Below are 27,500 nucleotides of genomic sequence, written 5' to 3'. Positions count from 1 at the left end.
GTCTATTTCTCATAGCGCATTCAAGTTTCGCTAAAAATTAAATCATCATACATTAACATACTAAGTATGCTGCGTAAAAAACTAAAAATATCATAAAGAGAAAAAGTATAAAAAGCATCCAAAACTCGTCTATTTCTCATAGCGCATTCAAGTTTCGCTAAAAATTAAATCATCATACATTAACGTACTAAGTATGCTGCGTAGAAAACTAAAAATATCATAAAGAGAAAAAGTATAAAAAGCATCCAAAACTCGTCTATTTCTCATAGCGCATTCAAGTTTCGCTAAAAATTAAATCATCATACATTAACGTATTAAGTATGCTGCGTAGAAAACTAAAAATATCATAAAGAGAAAAAATACAAAAAGTATCCAGGACTCGTCTATTTCTCATAGCGGATTCAAGTTTCGCTAAAAATTAAATCATCATACATTAACGTATTAAGTATGCTGCGTAGAAAACTAAAAGCATAAACGGAATAAGACCACCTTGGCAACTAATGACATCGTACCCAAAAAATTACCGCAAAACCCGTGAGTAACTCACTATCCCAGAAGGCTGACACAAAAAGATTCGACCAATTAGCAAGAAGTATAATTAAGTTCTTGCTACAACCAAATAGCTGTAAGCTTTTAGGATTTTCATTGCCTCTCTCCCTAACGTGCATATACTCATTTGATATAATTTGTCACGCAAATAATCCGTTCTAATAAAAATGCATTGTCTCTTGAGGTTTTAAGTTCATTTAGCTTTTATTGTAAATAATAAGCCAAGCAGTTTAAAGGTTTAAAGGTCACTCATGAATGGCAGAAGCAAGGGACAGTGACATTACCCAATTAAGCAGGATAATGGCCTAGAGACTGACCATATATATATATATATATATATATATATATATATATATATATATATATATATATATATATATATATATATACAGTATATATATATATATATATATATATATATATATATATATATATATATATATATATGACCAGCGCCCAAGCCCCCTCTCCACCCAAGCTATGACCAAGGAGGGCCAAGCAGTGGCTGCTGATGATTCAGCAGATAGGCCTATAGGCTCCCCCAAACCCCCAATCCTTAGCTCGCGAGGATGGTGAGGTTGCAGCGACCAAAAGAAATGAATACACTTTTTAAAACCGTTCAATGCGTACCCACATAAAAGTTCAACAAACCACTCAGGTTTCATTGATTCTTCAGCAACTCCTTCTTCTATCAGTGTACCTTTTTCCCATTCGTATAGGGTAACACGGTTGCCTTCTTTTTGAAGGCCTTTGCTTTGGCTTTTGAACCATAGTCCCGACCGGCTGCCCTGCCTGACATCGCCTAGACCCCGGTAGCGTATGCCTGTGCGTTGTACCAGCCGCCACCGCCCCTCCTCCCAGCAGCAAGGAGTCAGCAACTCCACAAAGGAAAATTACCCTTCTTCGTTTGCGTTTCCCAAGAGGCCCCTCCTACAAGACTTCCCTATGAATTTCTGGACGAAACAATGAGCCAGGTAAACAATCACAGTCGCTATTTTGTTTGCTCTCCTTGATGTAAACATGAAACGAGTAAACATTGCCGAGTTCTGGCTTCCTTGCTTAGGTCCTTTTCAGGCCGAATTTACTACTGCTCGCTCCTGATAGCAGATGTTCTTGTACAACACAGAATGTTCTGCTGTAACAGCAAATGTTCTAGTTTAATTAACTTCGGCAACGAAGTTGGGAGGAGGTTATGTTTTCACCCCTGTTTGTCTGTTTGTTTGTTTGTGAACAACTTCCAGGCCACAATTTTATTCATAGAGTAGTGAAACTTTCAGGGATTAATTGTTATGTTGGGACGTGGAAGTGATTCAATTTTGGAAGTCCTAAGTCAAAGTTCTGTTTGTTTGTTTGTGAACAACTTCCAGGCCACAATTTTACTCAGAATAGTGAAACATTTAGGGATTAATTGTTATGTTATAACGTGGAAGTGATTCAATTTTGGAAGTCCTAGGTCAAAGGTCAAGGTCAAGGTCGAGCATATGGTCGACCAAATTAACCCAAGTTTGCACATAGTTGTCACACAGATTTCAAATACGCCTACGGTCTAAATTGATTCTGGGAAAGGCAAGCTGGTTTCGAGAAATAAGCTGCCGTGGCGGAGGTCTACAATCTCAGAGTGCTTTTCTTATTAAGAATGTTTTCGTATGACACAGAATGTAATAATGTAATTTCAATTGTTCCAGTGTATCTCTGAATGTTCTCGAATGATGCAGATGTTTTGACGTAACTACAAATGATGTGACAAAAAAATGTTCTATTAAAACAAATATAATGAGAGTGACAGATAATAGGTGGAAATTGAGAATAGAATGGGCTCCTAGAGATTACAAAAGAAGCAGGGGAATGGAGAGGTGACGATGGATTGACTAGCTAAGAAAATATTCGGGTATGGACTAGGATAGAAAAAACAACCATAAACAGAGGGGAGTGGAACGACATGTCTGAGACCTTTGTCCTGCAGTGGACTAGTTACGTTCTCGATGATTTTATATATATATATATATATATATATATATATATATATATATATATATATATATATATATATATGTGTGTGTGTGGGAGTGGGTGGGTCTTTTCTTATCATCATTATAGAAGTTTTAAGTAATAAACCTCAAAAAGTTATTGTTGATGGGCTCCGTAGTGAGTGTAGGAATGTGATATCTGGTGTTCCTCAGGGTAGTGTTCTTGGCCCATTACTTTTCCTACTATATACACATGACGTGGTTTGACCTAGAAAACAATCTCGTTGCATATGCAGATGATGCTACTCTCTTTGCACCAGTTCCATATACTGAATATAGATCTAGGGTTGTCGAATCCCTTAATAGAGATCTCGCTAAAATTAGTGCATGGTGCAAATTATGGGATAGGAAGTTGAATCCTAACAAAACTCAAAGTATGATTGTAAGTAGGTCAAGGATAGTGGCTCCGGAACATCCTGATCTCAGCATTGATATTGTTTCTTCAACTCTGTATGACTTTTAGAATTCTAGGTGTGATTCTTGACAGCAAATTTACTTTTCAGAAACACATAGGTCTGTCTCTTCGTCTGTACTCCTGTCTGGTCTTCAGCTGCTGATTTTCATCTTAATTTGTTGGGCAGGAACTTGCGGTCTGTTAAATTTCTTATTCCTGATTTAGATATTAATCTTTGGTACCATCTTTCAATTAGTTCGTTATGCATGTTGCATAAAATATTTCATAATTCTGACCATTCTTTACATTCAGATCTTCCCGGACAGCACCATCATGATCGTTAAACAAGACTCAATACTATACACTACTGTATTCTAGTTTTAATCCAGCTGTGACCAAGTTGTGGAATGATCTTCCTAATCGGGTAGTTGAATCGGTGGAATTTCAAAAGATCAAACTTCCAGCAAATGTTTATATGTTGAACATGCTGACATAAGTCTCTATTTTGGCCTTTCAAACTAGGTAATGTTATGTAGAGGGATAACTAATGCAATAATCCTTACTATGTTTCTCATATCGATTACTATTTCCTTTTCTCACTGGGCTATTTTTCCCTGTTGGAGCCCTTGGGCTTATTGCATCTTGCTTTTCCAACTAGGGTTCTAACTTATATAATAATAATAATAATAATAATAATAATAATAATAATAATTGATTCTTGGAACACGAAAAGTTAACATGTATGAAGAAAAATCAAAGAAACCAACTCCATTTCGATGTACAAACCAAAAGTGCAGTAAATAAAAAAAATTAATTAAAAAAAAAAAGTTAAAAAAAGATGGAAATTTATTTAGGCTGAACCAAAGAGGATGAATTACAACCTCCAAACCGAATCCGTTTTATGAATTGGCAATGAAAAGACGAAAGTCAAAAGAAAAGGAAAAAAAATATTGGTGAAATCTCCGAGGGGCTTCATTATCGTAAAGCATATACAACAGAAACTTCTACAAACAACGATTTCCTCCTCAGGCTGCTGTTTCAGTGCCTATGAATATTTCATGGAGAGAGAGAGAGAGAGAGAGAGAGAGAGAGAGAGAGAGAGAGAGAGCCTTATTGCCTTATTGCCTTATTTTTTGTTTGGGTTCCCCCAGGTCCCTCAGTGTGAGGCACCTCGTATATCCACCAGAGAGTTGCTAATACATCTTCCAGTGTATTTTGCATCTTCCAGTCTTGGATGGTCTGGGATGCATCTTAGGTATTTATCGAGCTGCTTTTTAAACGCATCTACGCTCACTCCTGATATGTTTCTTAGATGAGCTGGCAGCACATTAAATAGTCGCTGCATTATCGATGCTGGTGCGTTGTGGATTAATGTCCTGTGCGCCTTTCTCAGTTTACCTGGAATGCTTTTTGGCACTATTAATCTACCTCGGCTTGCTCTTTCTGATACTTTAAGCTCCATGATGTTTTCAGCAATTCCTTCTATTTGCTTCCATGCTTGTATTATCATGTAGCGTTCTCTTCTCCTTTCTAGACTGTATAGTTTTAAAAATTGCAGTCTTTCCCAGTAATCAAGGTCCTTAACTTCTTCTATTCTAGCAGTATAGGACCTTTGTACACTCTCTATTTGCGCAATATCCTTTTGGTAGTGTGGGTACCATATCACATTGCAGTACTCGAGTGTACTACGCACATAAGTTTTGTAAAGCATAATCATGTGTTCAGCTTTTCTTGTTTTAAAGTGTCTGAATAACATTCCCATTTTTGCTTTACATTTAGCCAACAGTGTTGCTATTTGGTCGTTGCATAACATATTCCTATTTAAAATTACACCAAGGTCTTTAATTGCTTCCTTGTTTGTGATTGTCTCATTATTAGGTCCCTTGTATGCATACACCATTCCTTCTCTGTTTCCATAATTTATTGATTCAAATTTATCGGAGTTAAATACCATCCTATTTATCTCCGCCCATTCATATATTTTGTTTAGATCTCTTTGTAGTGAGTTCCTATCTTCATCACAAGTAATTTCTCTACTTATTCTTGTGTCATCGGCGAAACTTCTCACTACGGAGTTTTCAACATCACAGTCTATGTCTGAGATCATAATAACAAATAGCAGTGCAGCTAATACCGTACCTTGGGGCACACCAGATATTACCTGGGCTTCATCTGATTTCTCGTCATTTGCAACCACTATCTGTTTTCTGTTTTGCAGGAATTCTTTTACCCATTTTCCTATCTTTCCCACAATATTATGCTTTCTCATTTTTTTCTCCAATATGTTATGGTCTACCTTGTCAAAGGCTTTTGCAAAATCTAGATAGATCACATCTGTGTCTTTTTCATATATCATATTATTGTATATGTTTTCATAGTGAGCTATCAGTTGGGTCTGTGTACTTTTTCCAGGTACGAAACCGTGTTGACCCATATTAAACAAATTATTTTTGACCAAATGGTTCATTATTTTCTTTTTTATTACCCTCTCATACACTTTCATAATATGTGATGTTAGACTAACAGGTCTATAATTGCTTGCCTCTAGTCTTGATCCACTTTTGAAGATAGGGGTTATATAAGCTAATTTATGTTTAACATATATCTCGCTCATATCTATACTCTGTCTTAGCAGTATTGCAAGTGGCTTCGCGATAGTGTTTGCAGTTTTTTTTAACAAAATCGCTGGAACTCCATCTGGTCCGGCTGCCGATCCATTTTTAATTTCGTTTATAGCCGTGACAATATCTGCTTCATTAATATCTATATCCGTTAGATATTCAACATTTTCTTCTCTCATTTCTGTTTCATTATTCTCATTCGCAATTCTTGGCGTGAACTCACTCTTATATTTTTCTGCTAATATGTTGCATATTTCCTTTTTTTCATTCGTTAGCCGTCCTTCAATTCTTAGAGGGCCTATTTCTATTCTCCTTTTATTCATCTTTTTTGCATAGGAGTAAAGTACTTTGGGGTTTCTTTTTATATTTTGAAGTGTCCTTTCTTCTAAGTCCCTTTTTTCATTTTCTTTCGACTGTATAATCTTTTGTTCTGCATTTTCTATCTTACATTTTATTTCCCTCATTTTCCACACATTTTTTTCTTTTGCAAGATTTTTCTTCCACTTTTTAATTTTCTGAAATAAGATCCTTCTGTCTCTTGGTATGCACGTCTTTTGTTTATTGTTTTTTTTCGGTACATATTTTTCAACAATTTTCTCCAGTATTTTGTACAGTATATCCGTATTTACCTGTATATTATCACTTATAAATACATTTTTCCATTCTTTATCCAGTTCTTCATTTATTTCTGACCATTTTATATTCTTACTGTAAAAGTTATATTTTCCATATCCTTCCCAAAGTTTTGTGTTTTTATTAATTCTGTGATCACTTGCTTTGGAATGAACTATCAATTCTATGACATTGTGGTCTGAAATTCCCGTGTTATACACTATTATTTCTTTAACATAATTCACCTCATTCACAAATACTAGATCTAGGACATTTTCCTTTCTTGTTGGAATGTAGTTTATTTGTTGCATATTATGTTCTAATAGCATATCTTGAAGCTTTTCAAACTGCCTCTTATCTTCTGCGCTACTATTACTATCTTTTTTATATGTATACATACAACCACTTTCTTCTATCCGTTCTTTCCAATCCACGAAAGGAAAGTTAAAATCTCCGGATAGGAGTATATTCCAGTCTTTATGGTTTCTACATATACCATCTATTTTTTCTATTATTATGTCAAACTCCTTAGTGTTTGGGGGTCTGTAAACTACAATATTCATTAGTTTTTCAAATTCAAATTCTACCGCAATCAATTCACATTCTGTGTTGCTGTATTTTTCACATACTTTTCCTTGATTTATGTCTCTTCCATATATTGCGGTTCCCCCTTGATTCCTATTTTTTCTGTCTGATCTATAAGTTTGGAAACCCTTTATCTGGTCATCACTGCCAGTCTCTTGGGAATACCATGTTTCACTTATATTTAATATATCTATTTTTTCAATTTGGGTTAGTTCTTCTAAGAACTCTATTTTCCTTTTAGAGTTACTCGTGACTAAACCCTGTGCATTCATTACTATTATGGTTTGTGTTTCATCCCCATTATTTAATATTGGTAATAATATGGATTCTCCCATGCTTCCTTCCTGTTCTGATATGATGTTCTTTTCTTCATTTCCCGGAATTCTGCCATTAAAAAATCCAACTTTTCTATTATATTTGCTCTTTCGCCTTCATATTTATTTGTGTGTGTATACCTGCAACTGTCCCCATATCTGCACCAACCCCTGGCATTATAGATGCATTCTTTGTAGTTGGGTTCTACATGTGCCGGTTTAGGTTGAAAGGCCTCATATCTTGGGGCTCTTGGTTCAAAGCGCGGTATATACACGGCCTGCTTTTTTGTTTCTTTTTTTGTTTCTTTTTTGCTTTCATTTTTCTTTTCAGTTTGCTGAGTTTTCTTACTTTCATTCATGGTTGCAGGATGCATATATCGACATTTTTTGTTGTAAATGCATCCTTTTCCTTCTTTTAGGTTTTTGCATATTTTTGGATGGAGATCTCTGCATTCGTCTCCATATCCGTCTAAATACGCACATTTACCATATATTTCATAATTATGGCATATCTTTGGATGCTTGTAGTAGCATCTTTCGCCAAATCTGCAATTCCCTCTTTTCAGCATATTGCAGACTATATCCTTCTTTTCTATTTTTTCTTGTTCTTGCTCTTCCCTAAAATTATGTAGGTCCGGGTAGAGTCTCTTGGGTCTATTATTTGTTTCCATCTGGTAATTTATTTCTTCATAAGTATGTTGTTGGATGGCATCATAGGTTATATCAATGATTTCTTCTGCATCCTTACACATATCCTGTTCATTGTTCTCTTCTTCTTCTTTTTCTTCTTCTTCTTCTTCTGTTTCTTCTTCTTCCTCTTCTTTATCTTCAACTATTTGCAGATTTAGTCTCGACTTAATTATATTTTCTATCCAGACTAAGCATGTTGAGCAGAATACCTTTGTGTCTTTATTTTTTATTTTTTGCTGTATTTCAGCACATGTGGGATGTGTTGGGACATGACAGGCATCACATTTTCTAATCAATTGTTGAGGATTATTAATGGAATACCATATCTTACATGTATTACACCATTTTGGCATTCTTTTTCCCATTGCATCAATCAGCATATTCACCATATTGGACTTCTTATTGTTCTTTGATGGAATGTGTTGATTGATGTAGACTTTCTTTATAAGTTTCTTTAACACTTGGATTTTCTTTGGAATTTCTTCTATTATTTTGCTGATGTTTTCCGCAGATTTGCTCCAGTTTATTGGATCATATTGTTTCAATATGTCTGCGAATATTCTTTCGTCACATTGGTTGACGTTACTAGTGACCTCTGTTATCAGACGGTCGAGCTCCTGTTTCGCCAACTCATGGAATTTATTTTTGCTGAGTCCAGCGATGTCTCTCCAAGCCTTGCCCGTGTTGTACATAGCCATCTTGATTAGATTTTTAGTAATTCACAAGATAACTATTCTATGCCGACGTTTTATCCCACTTCTCCGACCTCAAACTAATCACTGACTATTCACGAAAACTTGTAGCTATATTGCACTCGATAGCCTTTTGTTATCCGCGTTAAATCATGATATTTATAGGGCCGCAAAAGTTTAATCACTCACCGGCACACAGATACAAAACTGAGAGAGAGAGAGAGGAGGGGGTAGTTAGATTAGGGGAAGGGAAGTCCATGGGGGAGTGGGAGAGAACATAAGATCGAAGTGGGTGACGTTCAAGGTAGAAAACTTTCCGGAAAACTCTTTATTTTTTTATTTTTTTTTAGAACCGTTTCTTCTGTAAACAAACGTTTCTTCGCTAAACAAAAGTTTCTTCAGTAACCAAACGTTTCTTTAGTAACCAAACATTTCTTCAGTAACTAAAAGTTTCTTCATAAACCAAACGTTTCTTTAGTAACCAAACGTTTCTTTAGTAACCAAACGTTTCTTCAGTAAACCAACGTTTCTTCAGTAAACCAACGTTTCTTCAGTAAACCAACGTTTCTTCAGTAACCAAACGTTTCTTCAGTAAACCAACGTTTCTTCAGTAAACCAACGTTTCTTCAGTAACCTAACATTTCTTCGGTAAACCAACGTTTCTTCAGTAACCAAACGTTTCTTCTGTAAACAAACGATTCTTCTGTAAACAAACAATTCTTCTGTAAACAAACGTTTCTTCAGTAACCAAATGTTTCTTTAGTAACCAAACGTTTCTTCTGTAAACAAACGTTTCTTCAGTAAACCAACGTTTCTTCAGTAACCTAACATTTCTTCCGTAACCAAACAATTCTTCAGTAAACAAACGTTTCTTCTGTAACCAAACGTATTTTCAGTAACCAAACCTTTCTTCAGTAACCTAACAATTCTTCAGTAAACAAACAATTCTTCTGTAAATAAACGTTTCTTCTGAAAACAAACTCTTCTTTGAAAAGCAAGCTATTCTTCAGTAAACAAACGTTTGGGGACGAGGTGCCCAACGAGTAGAAAACCTGTCATGGAATATTTCTGAGCCCCTTCACGTTTCCACATACTCGACTACAGACTATGCAACTCCCGGTGAGCATCTCATAATGAAAAATTCCTGGAATGTTCATCAGTTATGCTTGCTCATTTTATTTTTCCAGAGGGGAGGGAGGGGTTAAGTACCAAGAGGAACGGAGGGAAAAAAACAAGAGAAAATTAAAACCAGATTCCAATTTCTTAAAATACTTTATTTTTCCTTGTTTGCTTTCCTCACTGGGCTAGGAGGGAAAAAAGACGAGAAAATTAAAAACAGATTCCAATTTCTTAAAATATTCTATTTTTTTCTTGTTTCCTTTCCTCACTGGGCTTGGAGGGAAAAAAGACAAGAGAAAATCAAAACAAGATTCCAATTTCTTAAAATATTTTATTTTTCCTTGTTTCCTTTCCTCACTGGGATATTTTCCCTGTTGGAGCCCCTGAGCTTATAGCATCCTGCTTTTACAACTAGGGTCATAGCCTGGCTTGTAATAATAATAATAATAATAATAATAATAATAATAATTATAGGTGTTACGGACGAACATCAATGTTTTTCTTAATGGAAATCTGTTAATATTTAAATAAGATATCCTCAATTTACCAAACTTTTAATTTCTCCGTCTAGCTTTTAATTTCACTTACCAAATGGATGAATTTGAAAAATTAAAGAGCCGTTTATTTATCAAATTCTGAGGTGCTTTTGTTAAATTTACCTGATATGAATCATCTCTTACTTCTACCTACCTCCATACACATACTGTACATAGTACATGGAAAGTACTATATGTACTACATACAGTACTTTTCATGTTCTTGTTCAGCAATACTTTTCTTTCATTTGAGGGGATATTCATAGTTTTATCTACCATTAGTGAATAATTTGAATGAATTAAAAATAGGACATTCTTACAACATAAAGATTCTAATTAAATTCGAGAAATCTCTCTCTCTCTCTCTCTCTCTCTCTCTCTCTCTCTCTCTCTAAAACAGTATACAGTAAGTGCAAAGATAACTTGCATTAATCTACGTATATGTTCTAATATTTGTAAATTAATTTATACTCACACACCCGCACACACACACACACACACATACACACACACACACATATATATATATATATATATATATATATATATATATATATAATATATATATATATATATATATATATGTACGTGTGCAAAATACGCTCACTCAAAGGCCCCTCCACACACAATATATATATATATATATATATATATATATATATATATACATACATACATATATATATATATATATATATATATATATATATATATATATATATATATATATATATATAATGAATAACTGAAGACTAAGAGATACAGAATCATCCATTTCCGCAACACATATTCCATATTTATGAAAGGATATTTTCATGAGCTTTTCGGCAACGCTTGTAATGATAAACACTAAAACCAATACGACAGGCTTCGCCATCAGTCTCCCGTGAAATAGTCTGCAATCATTTTCCACCCAGAAAAATACTGCTAATGGAAAAACATTAGTTTTCATCGAAATAAAAAAAAAATCTTTGTTTAAAATGAGTGAATGGTTAATGTATATTATAAAATATAACTTATTTAGATCAATAAATGTATGGAAAAATAAGACAATTGTCAAAATCCTTACTTGAACTGGTTAGAACTTCCTGGACAATTGCGTAAAAACCCCAGAATACAATGGTTTTATCTTTATCATTAAATAAACAAACACACGTATGTATATATATATATATATATATATATATATATATATATATATATATATATATAAACAGTATACATATTTATATACATGTATAATATATATATATACATACATATATATATATATATATATATATATATATATATATATATATAGATATATATATATATATGTATAAACTGTATCCATATTTATATACATACATATACAGTATATATATACATATATATATATATATATATATATATATATATATATATATATATAGGTGGACAATTGAATTATGAACATATTAACACTTGTTTTGTGCAAATCGGATACAAATTGACCAAGGTATTGCAAAGAGACATCTGATCAATTTATCCTTGGACCATGGCTAATCATCCCATCAGATTGCATGCGATTCGGTCAAATAGTTTTTGAGTTATGCGAATCACGGTTGAATAGTATTTGAGTAATGCGAATCACGGTTGAATAGTTTTTGAGTAATGCGAATCACGGTTGAATAGTTTTTGAGTAATGCGAATCACGGTTGAATAGTTTTGGATTTATGCGAATCACGGTTGAATAGTTTTTGAGTAATGCGAATCACGGTTGAATAGTTTTTGAGTTATGCGAATCACGGTTGAATAGTTTTTGAGTAATGCGAATTACGGTTGAATAGTTTTTGAGTTATGCGAATCACGGTTGAATAGTTTTTGAGTTATGCGAATCACGGTTGAATAGCTTTTGATTTATGTGAATCACGGTCGAATAGTTTTTTATCTATGCAAATCACGGTCAAATAGTTTTTGAGTTATGACGATCACAGTCAAATAGTTTTTGAGTTATGCGAATCACGATCAAATAGTTTTTGAGTTATGCCGATCACAGTCAAATAGTTTTGAGTTATGCAAATCACGATCAAATAGTTTTTGAGTTATGCCGATCAGTCAAATAATTTTTGAGTTATGCGAATCACGATCAAATAGTTTTTGAGTTATGCCGATCACAGACAAATAGTTTTTGATTTATGCGAATCACGGTTGAATAGTTTATGATTTAAGCGAATCACGGTCAAATAGTTTTTGATTTATGTGAATCACGGTCGAATAGTTTTTGATTTATGCGAATCACGGTCAAATAGTTTTTGAGTTATGCCGATCACAGTCAAATAGTTTTTGATTTATGCGAATCACGGTCAAATAGTTCTTGAGTTATGCGAATCACGGTCAAATAGTTTTTGAGTTATGCCGATCACAGTCAAATAGTTTTTGATTTATGCGAATCACGGTCAAATAGTTCTTGAGTTATGCGAATCACGGTCAAATAGTTTTTGAGTTACGCGAATCACAGTCAAATAGTTTTTGAGTTATGCGTATCACGATCAAATAGTTTTTGAGTTATGCCGATCGCAGTCAAATAGTTTTTGATTTATGCGAATCATGGTCAAATAGTTTTTGATTTATGCGAATCACGGTCAAATAGTTTTTGAGTTATGCCGATCACAGTCAAATAGTTTTTGATTTATGCGAATCACGGTCGAATAGTTTTTGATTTATGCGAATCACGGTCAAATAGTTTTTGAGTTATGCCGATCACAGTCAAATAGTTTTTGATTTATGCGAATCACGGTCAAATAGTTCTTGAGTTATGCGAATCACGGTCAAATAGTTTTTGAGTTATGCCGATCACAGTCAAATAGTTTTTGATTTATGCGAATCACGGTCAAATAGTTCTTGAGTTATGCGAATCACGGTCAAATAGATTTTGAGTTACGCGAATCACAGTCAAATAGTTTTTGAGTTATGCGAATCATGATCAAATAGTTTTTGAGTTATGCCGATCACAGTCAAATAGTTTTTGATTTATGCGAATCACGGTCGAATAGTTTTTGATTTATGCGAATCACGGTCAAATAGTTTTTGAGTTATGCCGATCACAGTCAAATAGTTTTTGATTTATGCGAAACACGGTCGAATAGTTTTTGATTTATGCGAATCACGGTCAAATAGTTTTTGAGTTATGCCAATCACAGTCAAATAGTTTTTGATTTATGCGAATCACGGTCAAATAGTTCTTGAGTTATGCGAATCACGGTCAAATAGTTTTTGAGTTATGCCGATCACAGTCAAATAGTTTTTGATTTATGCGAATCACGGTCAAATAGTTCTTGAGATATGCGAATCACGGTCAAATAGTTTTTGAGTTACGCGAATCACAGTCAAATAGTTTTTGAGTTATGCGAATCACGATCAAATAGTTTTTGAGTTATGCCGATCACAGTCAAATAGTTTTTGAGTTATGCGAATCACGATCAAATAGTTTTTGAGTTATGCCGATCACAGTCAAATAGTTTTTGATTTATGCGAATCACGGTCAAATAGTTCTTGAGTTATGCGAATCACGGTCAAATAGTTTTTGAGTTATGCCGATCACAGTCAAATAGTTTTTGATTTATGCGAATCACGGTCAAATAGTTGTTGAGTTATGCGAATCACGGTCAAATAGTTTTTGAGTTACGCGAATCACAGTCAAATAGTTTTTGAGTTATGCGAATCACGATCAAATAGTTTTTGAGTTATGCCGATCACAGTCAAATAGTTTTTGAGTTATGCGAATCGCGATCAAATAGTTTTTGAGTTATGCCGATCACAGTCAAATAGTTTTTGATTCATGCGAATCACGGTTGAATAGTTTTTGATTTATGCGAATCACGGTCAAATAGTTTTTGATTTATGCGAATCACGGTCGAATAGTTTTTGATTTATGCGAATCATGGTCAAATAGTTTTTAAGTTATGCCGATCACAGTCAAATTGTTTTTGATTTATGCGAATCACGGTCAAATAGTTCTTGAGTTATGCGAATCACGGTCAAATAGTTTTTGAGTTATGCCGATCACGGTCGAAGAGTTTTTGAGTTATGCCGATCACGGTCGAATAGTTTTTGAGTTATGCGAATCGCGGTTGAATAGTTTTTGAGTTATGCCGATCACAGTCAAATAGTTTTTGAGTTATGCGAATCACAGTCAGACAGTTTTTGAGTTATGCGAATCACGGTCAAATAGTTTTTGAGTTACGTGAATCACAGTCAAATAGTTTTTGATTTATGCGAATCACGGTCAAATAGTTCTTGAGTTATGCGAATCACGGTCAAATAGTTCTTGAGTTATGCGAATCACGGTCAAATAGTTTTTGAGTTATGCCGATCACAGTCAAATAGTTTTTGAGTTACGTGAATCACAGTCGAATAGTTTTTGAGTTACGCGAATCAAAGTCGAATAGTTTTTGAGTTATGCGAATCACAACCATACAAATAGCCAGACAAACAAACAAACTGTGGGTAACAAAGACACAAACATAAATGAAAAAATACACGGCTGTAAACCCATACACTTATTATCACCATTATTATTACATTCATGTTCATAATCATCACAGTCACTAGCAATAATTAAAATCATAATCATGACTGTTCTACTCGTCATCATAGGGACTTTCGAATCAACATTAAAGAAAACTGCACTTTCACATTTGGTATCATTATTTCAATAAACCCCTCTAAAAAATTTCCATCATCTCAATCAGTCAGTAATAACAACAAACTATATAACTTATTCTTTATTTCTTACTTTTCTCCTCAAGGGAGATTAGTTCACCAAACTTTCAACTGGGCTCCACAAGGCACTAGAAGTGTTGGAAGACCCATGCCTACATGGCTGAGGACTATGAAGCGTGAAGTGTAGTTCGCCAAACTTCCAACTGGGCTCCACAAGGCACTAGACGTGTTGGGAGACCCAGGCCTACATGGCTGAGGACTATGAAACGTGAAGTGTAGTTCGCCAAACTTCCAACTGGGCTCCACAAGGCACTAGAAGTGTTGGAAGACCCATGCCTACATGGCTGAGGACTAAAGTGTTGGAAGACCCAAGCCTACATGACTGAAACTATGAAGCGCGAAGCAGGAGATGATGAATGGAGAAGCATTGATTTAAGAGCTCAAGATAGAGACGACTGGCGAAATCTAACCGAGGACCTTTGCGTCAATAGGCGTAGAAGGAGATGATGATGATAATGATGACTTATCTTATCAATTACTTAATTACATCAATAACATTTCAGTTACATTTAATCCGTCGATAGTAACAGCTCTCAATGTGAATCAGAGTAACAGTCCTCAATATACGTCACAGTAACAGCCCTCACAATGGGTGTTAATGCTTCAATGTCATTTTCCAAGAAAAACTGGCATTGATTGACAAATGGAAAATTGACATTATCAAATCTAGAACCACAAACTTCGTGTTACTCCATAGCAATGGCCTTTGTTAGTCAGTTCAGTCACGCTACAGTAGAGAGAGAGAGAGAGAGAGAGAGAGAGAGAGAGAGAGAGAGAGAGAGAGAGAGAGAGAGAGAATGTATTTCATTGTACCATATGAGGTGGGAAAAGAATGGTATAACTTAAAAATTGCCTTCCTGAGAGAGAGAGAGAGAGAGAGAGAGAGAGAGAGAGAGAGAGAGAGAGAGAGAGAGAATGTATTTCGTTGTACCATATGAGGTGGGAAAAGAACGGTATAACTTAAAAATTGCCTTCCTGAGAGAGAGAGAGAGAGAGAGAGAGAGAGAGAGAGAGAGAGAGAGAGAGAGAGAGAGAGAGAGAGAATTATGCTGTACCATCCGAGATGGAAAATGACGGAAATACTGTAATTAATAATAAAAGTATTCTTAAATTGGTAGTCGCAATGATGTAAGTCATGCACAAAGAGAGAGAGAGAGAGAGAGAGAGAGAGAGAGAGAGAGAGAGAGAGAGAGAGAGAGAGAGAGAGAGAGAGAGAGAATTTTGCTGTACCATCTGATATGGAAGATGACGGAAATACTGTAATCAATAATAAAAGTATTCTTAAATTGATAGTCGCAATGATATAAGTCATGCACAAAGAGAGAGAGAGAGAGAGAGAGAGAGAGAGAGAGAGAGAGAGAGAGAGAATTTTGCTGTACCATCCGAGATGGAAAATGACGGAAATACTGTAATCAATAATAAAAGTATTCTTAAATTGGCAGTCGCAATGATGTAAGTCATGCACAGAGAGAGAGAGAGAGAGAGAGAGAGAGAGAGAGAGAGAGAGAGAGAGAGAGAGAGAGAATTATGCTGTACCATCCGAGATGGAAAATGACGGAAATACTGTAATTAATAATAAAAGTATTCTTAAATTGGCAGTCGCAATGATGTAAGTCACGCACAAAGAGAGAGAGAGAGAGAGAGAGAGAGAGAGAGAGAGAGAGAGAGAGAGAGAGAGAGAAGGTAGGCAGCTACCGCCACCCGTCCATTCATCACCAGCCAGGGCAGTGACAAATTGGTGAATATATTATAAAAATGGCGTATTGTTCGTGAAGCAGACGTTATTCACACACGGTTCCATTAGCGAATTTACACACGCACCTCAAAAATACAAATCTCCTCTGCAAAGGGAAAGTCTGTTATTATTATTATTATTATTATTATTATTATTATTATTATTATTATTATTATTATTATCATTATTATTATTATCATTATTATTATTACTTGCTAAGCTACAACCATAGTTGGAAAAGCAGGATGCTATAAGCCCAGGGGCCCCAACAGGGAAAATAGCCCAGTGAGGAAAGGAAACCATGAAATAAGAGAGGTAATTAACAATTAAAATAGAATATTTTAAGAACAGTAAACCATAAAAAACTTCCTCATAACAAGAGGATGAGAAATTAAATTCAGATAGAATAGAGTGCCCGAGTGAACCCTCAAGCAGAGAACTCTAACCTCAGACAGTGGAAGACCATGGTACAGAGGCTATGGCACTACCCAAGATTAGAGAACAATGGTTTGATTTTGGAGTCTCCTTCTCCTAGAAGAGCTGCTTACCATAGCTAAAGAGTCTCTTCTACCCTTAACAAGAGGAAAGTAGCCACTGAACAATTACAGTGCAGTAGTTAACCCCTTAAGTGAAGAGGAATTGTTGGGTAGTCTCAGTGTTGTCAGGTGTATGAGGACAGAGGAAAATGTGTAAAGAATAGGTTATGGCACTACCCAAGACTAGAGAACAATGGTTTGATTTTGGAGTCTCCTTCTCATAGAAGAGCTGCCTCTATCTGATGATATCATTGTAAAGTAAATTGCGGAAAGGTTCCTGACTGGCGATCGCCTGAATAGGGTTCGAATCCCGCTAAACACGTTAGTTCCTTTGGTCGCTTCAACTTCACCATTCTTGAGCTAAGGAAGGGGAATTTGTGAGAGCCTATAGGTCTATCTGCTAAGTCACCAGCTGCCATTACCTGGCCCTCCTTGGTCGTAGCTTAGGTGGAGAGGGGGCTTGAGAGCGGATCATATATGGTCAATCTCTAGGGCATTGTCCTGTCTCTTGCCCCTGCCATTCATGAGCGGCCTTTAAACCTTTTGTAATTTCATTATTACCTAAATGTACACATCATTCATTAATTTAAGAAATGCATCTTTTCTTTCTGTTTTAGTGGAGGATTACAAAGACTGGAAATTTTCAATCGACGATTCTGACATCTTATATAAAAGAGATTTCCATCGAAGCCTTCCAGAGAAAAAGATTTCCATTAAAGCCTTCCAGAGAAAGAGATTTCCATTGAAGCCTTCCAGAGAAAGAGATTTCCATCGAAGCCTTCCAGAGAAAGAGATTCCCATTAAAGCCTTCCAGAGAAAGAGATTTCCATCGAAGCCTTCCAGAGAAAGAGATTTCCATTGAAGCCTTCCAGAGAAAGAGATTTCCATTGAAGCCTTCCAGAGAAAGAGATTTCCATCGAAGCCTTCCAGAGAAAGAGATTTCAATGGAAGCCTTCCAGAGAAAGAGATTTCAATCGAAGCCTTCCAGAGAAAGAGATTGCAGTCGAAGCCTTCCAGAGAAAGAGATTTCCATGAAAGCCTTCCAGAGAAAGAGATTTTCATTAAAGCCTTCCAGAGAAAGAGATTCCCATTAAAGCCTTCCAGAGAAAGAGATTCCCATTAAAGCCTTCCAGAGAAAGAGATTTCATTTCCATTAAAGCCTTCTAGAGAAAGAGATTTCCATCGAGGCCTTACAGAGAAAGAGATTCCCATTAAAGCCTTCCAGAGAAAGAGATTCCCATTAAAGCCTTCCAGAGAAAGAGGTTCCCATTAAAGCCTTCCAGAGAAAGAGATTTCCATTAAAGCCTTCCAGAGAAAGAGATTTCCATCGAAGCCTTCCAGAGTTGATGCCCTGTAAAATCTTTCGGATAATTTCCAACTTGAAAAATTTCGGAAACGTTTCAAAAGAATTTTCATAATAATATCTACGTTATTCATTCTCGAAATACTATGATAAAAAAAAAAAGGTTGATGTCTAAATTCTTTCATCCAAGATGTGTTAAAAATCTTTTTTGATAAAACTATGATTTTCTTCTATAAAGTATTTCCTCTTGATTACACAAAAATAAAACATGAACTTTATCATTTTTTAAAACTCATTACGAAGAGATTGACAAAGATTTTATCAAAATTATTCTTGAAATCTTTCAATAAATTGATGTTTCTCTATAAAATATTTTCTTTATACACTGTTGCTCTTTAAAATCGTTAGATTTTTTTAAAGTAATTACAAAAACTATATATTCCTTTTTTCAAACCTATGAAAGCACATCATCACAAAGAACAAAAACAAGATGAAACCATTAAAAAAAATACTAAAATTTTCATCATAAAACTAACAAGATTTAAATTTTTATAACAAAACCAAAAAAAAAAAAATGATATAAAAAATAATTTCAAAACAACAAAAAGCATATAATGAGATAGTCTCATCATAAAACTATACGAAAGAGCCTTAGCATTTTCATCAAAACATCGATAAGAAAATTAAGCAGATTTTAATAACAAATTACTAAGATTTTCATGATAAACTGAGAAAAAGATTAAAATTTTCATAACAAATTCGTCTAAAAAACCCACTAATTCTTCTATAAAAACCACACTAATTCTTCTTTGAAAACCACACTGATTCGTCCATAAACCTCACTAATTCTTCTATGAAACCCACACTAATTCTTCTATGAAAAACACACTAATTCTTCTATAAAAACCACACTAATTCTTCTATGAAACCCATACTAATTTTTCTATAAAAACCACACTAATTCTTCGATGAAAACCACACTGATTCGTCCATAAAACCACACTAATTCTTCTATGAAAACCACACTAATTAGTCTATAAAACCACACTAATTCTACTATGAAAACCCACTTATTCTTCTATCAAAACACACTAGTTTTTCTATAAAAACCACACTAATTCTTCAATGAAAACCCCACTGATTCTTCCAGAAAACCACACTAATTCTTCTATCAAAACACACTAGTTTTTCTATAAAAACCACACTAATTCTTCAATGAAAACCCCACTGATTCTTCCAGAAAACCACACTTATTCTTCTATCAAAACACACTAGTTTTTCTATAAAAACCACACTAATTCTTCAATGAAAACCCCACTGATTCTTCCAGAAAACCACACTAATTCTTCTATCAAAACACACTAGTTTTTCTATAAAAACCACACTAATTCTTCAATGAAAACCACACTGATTCTTCCATAAAACCACACTAATTCTATGAAAACCACACTTATTCTTCTATCAAAACACACTAGTTTTTCTATAAAAACCACACTAATTCTTCAATGAAAACCACACTGATTCTTCCAGAAAACCACACTAATTCTTCTATCAAAACACACTAGTTTTTCTATAAAAACCACACTAATTCTTCAATGAAAACCACACTGATTCTTCCATAAAACCACACTAATTCTATGAAAACCACACTTATTCTTCTATCAAAACACACTAGTTTTTCTATAAAAACCACACTAATTCTTCAATGAAAACCACACTGATTCTTCCATAAAACCACACTAATTCTATGAAAACCACACTTATTCTTCTATCAAAACACACTAGTTTTTCTATAAAAACCACACTAATTCTTCAATGAAAACCACACTGATTCTTCCATAAAACCACACTAATTCTATGAAAACCACACTTATTCTTCTATCAAAACACACTAGTTTTTCTATAAAAACCACACTAATTCTTCAATGAAAACCACACTGATTCTTCCATAAAACCACACTAATTCTATGAAAACCACACTTATTCTTCTATCAAAACACACTAGTTTTTCTATAAAAACCACACTAATTCTTCAATGAAAACCACACTGATTCTTCCAGAAAACCACACTAATTCTTCTATCAAAACACACTAGTTTTTCTATAAAAACCACACTAATTCTTCAATGAAAACCACACTGATTCTTCCAGAAAACCACACTAATTCTTCTATCAAAACACACTAGTTTTTCTATAAAAACCACTCTAATTCTTCAATGAAAACCACACTGATTCTTCCATAAAACCACACTAATTCTATGAAAACCACACTATTCTTCTATCAAAACACACTAGTTTTTCTATAAAAACCACACTAATTCTTCAATGAAAACCACACTGATTCTTCCAGAAAACCACACTAATTCTTCTATCAAAACACACTAGTTTTTCTATAAAAACCACTCTAATTCTTCAATGAAAACCACACTGATTCTTCCAGAAAACCACACTAATTCTTCTATCAAAACACACTAGTTTTTCTATAAAAACCACACTAATTCTTCAATGAAAACCACACTGATTCTTCCATAAAACCACACTAATTCTAGAAAACCACACTAATTCTTCTATCAAAACACACTAGTTTTTCTATAAAAACCACACTAATTCTTCAATGAAAACCACACTGATTCTTCCATAAAACCACACTAATTCTATGAAAACCACACTTATTCTTCTATCAAAACACACTAGTTTTTCTATAAAAACCACTCTAATTCTTCAATGAAAACCACACTGATTCTTCCAGAAAACCACACTAATTCTTCTATCAAAACACACTAGTTTTTCTATAAAAACCACACTAATTCTTCTATGAAAACCACACTAATTCTTCATAAAAACACACTAATTCTATGAAAACCACACTTATTCTTCTATCAAAACCACACTAGTTCTTCTATAAAAACCCACTAATTTCTTATAAAACCACACTAATTCTTCTAGAAAACCACACTAATTCGGCTAAAAAAACCACCAATTCTTATATGAAAACCACACTAATTCTTCTATAAACCACACTAATTCTCTATGAAAACCACACTAATCTCTATGAAAACCACACTAATTAGTAAGAAAACCACACTAATTCTTCTGAAAACCACACTAATTCTTATAAAAACCACACTAATTCTTATAAGAAAACCACACCAATCGTCTAAGAAAACCACACTAATTCTTAATAAGAAAACCACACTAATCGTCTAAGAAAACCACACTAATTCTTCTAAAAACCACACTAATTCCTATAAGAAAACCACACCAATCGTCTAAGAAAACCACACTAATTCTAAAAGAAAACCCCACTAATCGTCTAAGAAAACCACACTAATTCTTCTAAAAACCACACTAATTCCTATAAGAAAACCACACCAATCGTCTAAGAAAACCACACTAATTCTTCTAAAAACCACACTAATTCCTATAAGAAAACCACACCAATCGTCTAAGAAAACCACACTAATTCTTCTAAAAACCACACTAATTCCTATAAGAAAACCACACCAATCGTCTAAGAAAACCACACTAATTCTTCTAAAAACCACACTAATTCCTATAAGAAAACCACACCAATCGTCTAAGAAAACCACACTAATTCTTCTAAAAACCACACTAATTCCTATAAGAAAACCACACCAATCGTCTAAGAAAACCACACTAATTCTTCTAAAAACCACACTAATTCCTATAAGAAAACCACACCAATCGTCTAAGAAAACCACACTAATTCTTACAAGAAAACCACACCAATCGTCTAAGAAAACCACACTAATTCTTCTAAAAACCACACTAATTCTTATAAGAAAACCACACCAATCGTCTAAGAAAACCACACTAATTCTTCTAAAAACCACACTAATTCCTATAAGAAAACCACACCAATCGTCTAAGAAAACCACACTAATTCTTCTAAAAACCACACTAATTCCTATAAGAAAACCACACCAATCGTCTAAGAAAACCACACTAATTCTTCTAAAAACCACACTAATTCCTATAAGAAAACCACACCAATCGTCTAAGAAAACCACACTAATTCTTACAAGAAAACCACACTAATCGTCTAAGAAAACCACACTAATTCTTCTAAAAACCACACTAATTCTTATAAGAAAACCACACCAATCGTCTAAGAAAACCACACTAATTCTTCTAAAAACCACACTAATTCCTATAAGAAAACCACACCAATCGTCTAAGAAAACCACACTAATTCTTCTAAAAACCACACTAATTCCTATAAGAAAACCACACCAATCGTCTAAGAAAACCACACTAATTCTTCTAAAAACCACACTAATTCTTATAAGAAAACCACACCAATCTCTAAGAAAACCACACCAATCGTCTAAGAAAACCACACTAATTCTTCTAAAAACCACACTAATCCTATAAGAAAACCACACCAATCGTCTAAGAAAACCACACTAATTCTTCTAAAAACCACACTAATCCCTATAAGAAAACCACACCAATCGTCTAAGAAAACCACACTAATTCTTCTATAAACCACACTAATCCCTATAGAAAACCACACCAATCGTCTAAGAAAACCACACTAATTCTTCTAAAAACCACACTAATCCCTATAAGAAAACCACACCAATCGTCTAAGAAAACCACACTAATTCTTCTAAAAACCACACTAATCCCTATAAGAAAACCACACCAATCGTCTAAGAAAACCACACTAATTCTTCTATAAACCACACTAATTCCCTATAAGAAAACCACACCAATCGTCTAAGAAAACCACACCAATCGTCTAAGAAAACCACACTAATTCTTCTATAAACCACACTAATCCCTATAGAAAACCACACCAATCGTCTAAGAAAACCACACTAATTCTTCTAAAAACCACACTAATCCCTATAAGAAAACCACACCAATCGTCTAAGAAAACCACACTAATTCTTCTAAAAACCACACTAATCCCTATAAGAAAACCACACCAATCGTCTAAGAAAACCACACTAATTCTTCTAAAAACCACACTAATTCCCTATAAGAAAACCACACCAATCGTCTAAGAAAACCACACTAATTCTTCTAAAAACCACACTAATCCCTATAAGAAAACCACACCAATCGTCTAAGAAAACCACACTAATTCTTCTAAAAACCACACTAATTCCTATAAGAAAACCACACCAATCGTCTAAGAAAACCACACTAATTCTTCTAAAAACCACACTAATCCCTATAAGAAAACCACACCAATCGTCTAAGAAAACCACACTAATTCTTCTAAAAACCACACTAATCCCTATAAGAAAACCACACCAATCGTCTAAGAAAACCACACTAATTCTTCTAAAAACCACACTAATTCCTATAAGAAAACCACACCAATCGTCTAAGAAAACCACACTAATTCTTCTAAAAACCACACTAATCCCTATAAGAAAACCACACCAATCGTCTAAGAAAACCACACTAATTCTTCTAAAAACCACACTAATTCCTATAAGAAAACCACACCAATCGTCTAAGAAAACCACACTAATTCTTCTAAAAACCACACTAATCCCTATAAGAAAACCACACCAATCGTCTAAGAAAACCACACTAATTCTTCTAAAAACCACACTAATTCCTATAAGAAAACCACACCAATCGTCTAAGAAAACCACACTAATTCTTCTAAAAACCACACTAATCCCTATAAGAAAACCACACCAATCGTCTAAGAAAACCACACTAATTCTTCTAAAAACCACACTAATTCCTATAAGAAAACCACACCAATCGTCTAAGAAAACCACACTAATTCTTCTAAAAACCACACTAATCCCTATAAGAAAACCACACCAATCGTCTAAGAAAACCACACTAATTCTTCTAAAAACCACACTAATTCCTATAAGAAAACCACACCAATCGTCTAAGAAAACCACACTAATTCTTCTATAAAACCTACACTAATTCTATAAGAAAACCACACCAATCGTCTAAGAAAACCACACTAATTCTTCTAAAAACCACACTAATTCTATAAGAAAACCACACCAATCGTCTAAGAAAACCACACTAATTCTTAAAACCTGTGCGTCTGAGATTCATAACATAATAATAATAAAATAGAAAATATTATTTGATCATATAAATACGTCTCAGGAAAATGGCAATAAAACCGAAATGATTATGACAAGATTGCCTCGAATGAAGGTCAGTTCTAGCACAGCAGAGAGAGAGAGAGAGAGAGAGAGAGAGAGAGAGAGAGAGGTACGATTATCATACAGGACTATGCCATGAACCTTTAAAGTTTTCATAGTTTATATAAGAAATATTTATTTCAATGTTGTTACTCTTCTTGAAATATTTTATTTTTCCTGGTTTCCAATCCTCACTAGGCTATTTTCCTGTTGAGGCCCCTGGGTTTATAATAATAATAATAATAATAATAATAATAAACACATACATTAAAAAATCGAAATACATAAATTATATAATTTTACACTGGAATTCTATCTACATTTTAATGAAAACATCATCATCCTAAGCCTATTGAAGCAAAGGGCCTCAGTTAGATTTCGCCCGACGTCTCTTCTATCTTGAGATTTTAAATCAATACTTCTCCATACATCATCTCCATCTATGATGGAATTAATTGATTAAAAAATAATTTCCAACTGGGAAATGGCAGGGAGTTTATTACCACGATTTTCCAGCAATAGAATAAAAACAGGCAAAATATCCTTCAAAAAGAGATCTTTCATCCTATGGCTCCTACCCGCACTAAAGGCCGCTTCTGTCGCATTCATCAAGGCACAACTTCGTTCGAGGAAAGAACGCCCCCCACCCCCCGAGAGAGAGAGAGAGAGAGAGAGAGAGAGAGAGAGAGAGAGAGAGAGAGAGAGAGAGAGAGAGAGAGAGGAACCACCACGCGATTGGGATCCACCAGTTAGAACAGAGTAACAGGACTTATTTTGGAGTTATTCTTGGTTATGTGTTTCGTTGCAGATATGCGATGATATGGTACGCAGACTCATTTTGGGAATACACATACACATACACACACACGCATAATATATTATATATATATATATATATATATATATATATATATATATATATATATATATATATATATACTGTATGTATATATATATATATATATATATATATATATATATATATAAATATATATATATATATATAATCCAGATATTAGGTGTATAATATATGGCTTATATGAATATATATATATATATATATATATATATATATATATATATATATATATATATATATATATATATATATATTTAATCTATATATATTTATATACAGTATATATAAATATATATATATATATATATATAAAATTTATATATATTTACATCACGTTTTCCTGTGATTTTTACGCTTACATACATATACATATATATATATATATATATATATATATATATATATATATATATATATATATATATATATATAAAATTTATATATATTTACATACATACATATATATATAAGATTTATATATATTTACATAAATATACATATATATACATATATAAATATATATATATATATATATATATATATATATATATATATATATATATATATATATACAGTATATATATATATATATATATATATATATATATATATATATACAGTATATATATATATATATATATATATATATATATATATATATATATATAAAGGCCATATATTATACACCTAATATCTGTATTCTCTCTACCGTGGGAGGGGGAATTAACTCAAAGATAATAGCTTCTGGCCAGCCTGGGAATCGAACTTGGGCCCAGGAATCTGAGGTTCCATGTGGAAAGGAAATAAGGAAACATATGGAATAGTGAACTCTAACCCCAATAAACGGAAGACCATGGGACAGAGGGTTAGGCACTACCCGATTATTAATAATAATTCTATTAGCTAACCCTAGTTGGAAAAGCAGGATGCTATAAGCCCAAGGGCTCCAACAAGGAAAATAGCCCCGTAAGAAAAGAGAATAAGGAAATTAACTACAAGAGAAGATTAAGAACAATAATAACATTAAAATAAATCTTGCATATATAAAATATAAATTACTTTCAAATCAATCAATTATTATTATCATTATTATTATTATTATTATTATTATTACTATTACTTGCTAAGCTACAACCCTAGTTGGGAAAGCAGGATGCTATAAGCCGAGGGGTCCCAACAAGGGAAAATAGCCAGTGAGGAAAGGAAACAAGGAAAAATAGAATGATCTAAGAACAGTAACAACATTAAAATAAATATATCCTATATAAACTATAAAAACTTCAACCAAACAAGAGGAAGAGAAATAAGATACAATAGTGTGCTCAACACTGCGGAGAAGCAGGAGGGTGAAATTGGCCAAAAGTGCCAGGTGGTAAATCAAGAGAAACAATAACGGGAATAAAAAGACACGAACCCTCATCATTTGTCATTCTTGAGAGAGAGAGAGAGAGAGAGAGAGAGAGAGAGAGAGAGAGAGATGATGATGATGATGATGATGATGATAAATAATTTTCAAGTTCCTCTCTCAGTCATCAACACAATTTCTAACAACCTGTCTGAACTCCGTTTCCGTTTACCTCCTCCTCACATCTCTCTCTCTCTCTCTCTCTCTCTCTCTCTCTCTCTCTCTCTCTCTCTTTGAATTACAACCTTAACAGTAATCATAAAAATACTTTTAAATGGGGCTCAATACTACAGTACACAGTATTCTAAAGGTTTTATTCCAGCTGTGACCAAAAGTGTGGAATGATCTTCCTAATCGGGTAGTTGAATCGGTAGAACTTGAAAACTTTAAACTTGCAGCAAATGATTTTAGGTTGAACAAGGTAAAATAAGTATATTTCTTATAGTCTATATACGAATGATCTATTTTAATGTTGTTAACGGTTTTTTTTTTTTTAAATCTTCTTCTATTTTAATTTTTTCTTACCTCTTATATCGTTTATCTATTTCCTTGTTTCCTTACCCCACCGGGCTATTTTTCCTTATTGGAGCTCTTGGGCTTATAGAATCTTGCTTTTCCAA

This window comes from Palaemon carinicauda, chromosome 12 (assembly GCF_036898095.1).
Source record: "Palaemon carinicauda isolate YSFRI2023 chromosome 12, ASM3689809v2, whole genome shotgun sequence".
In the NCBI taxonomy this organism is placed as follows: domain Eukaryota; kingdom Metazoa; phylum Arthropoda; class Malacostraca; order Decapoda; family Palaemonidae; genus Palaemon; species Palaemon carinicauda.
This window is presented reverse-complemented; position numbering follows the sequence as displayed.